The following is a 703-nucleotide window of genomic DNA, read 5'->3' as shown; positions in this document are numbered from 1 at the left end:
ACCCTCTTGCAGGGTGCGGCAGACAGACGGACAGTAAAAAGCGATTTGCTGATTGGATGTTCTCTGGGAAAATCTGGAAAATCCCAACCACCCAACAGCATAAACTCGTTTAACTGGGAAACTGAGAATACATAGATAGTCCTTCTCTAAATCCCAGCTTTCCTTTTTTTACTGGACGGCCCGCCATAGTGTGCGGTGGTCTTGTGCCTGCCTATCCTGGACAAATACCTTTTAAAAATCGATATTTTAAAATAGTGTAGTACATTATAATTATAATACATTATAATAATGTCCATTATTATAAAACCCTTAGCCCAGTAGGCTGCAATTTTAACATTGTCATTAAAAATGTTTACTGTCAATGTATTGATGGATTAACAGATGCCCTAAAAAACAGTGGTATGCTGTGGACTTTGGTTGATATTCGGAAGATCATGAAAGATATTATGTACATTAGAAACATACTCTGCACGCCATCTACTGGAGAGGCTCTGTATTGTCACCTTTCCAATGTACACCAACAGGTGGCGATAGTGCATTTGTGTCATTGGACGACACTACAACCGTAGATGAAGTCGTGTTAGAACGTACGTCAGTTTACGTCAGTTTCTTGTGAGTTGTAGAAGAAGGTTCTCGATTCGTATGGTTAGCAGTTTGGTTTACTTATTTACAGGTAAATATCATCCATCTAAATTATGTGAAA

The sequence above is a fragment of the Sardina pilchardus genome, chromosome 14 (assembly GCF_963854185.1).
Source record: "Sardina pilchardus chromosome 14, fSarPil1.1, whole genome shotgun sequence".
Classification (NCBI taxonomy): Eukaryota; Metazoa; Chordata; class Actinopteri; order Clupeiformes; family Clupeidae; genus Sardina; species Sardina pilchardus.
Note: the sequence above shows the minus strand (reverse complement) of the source record.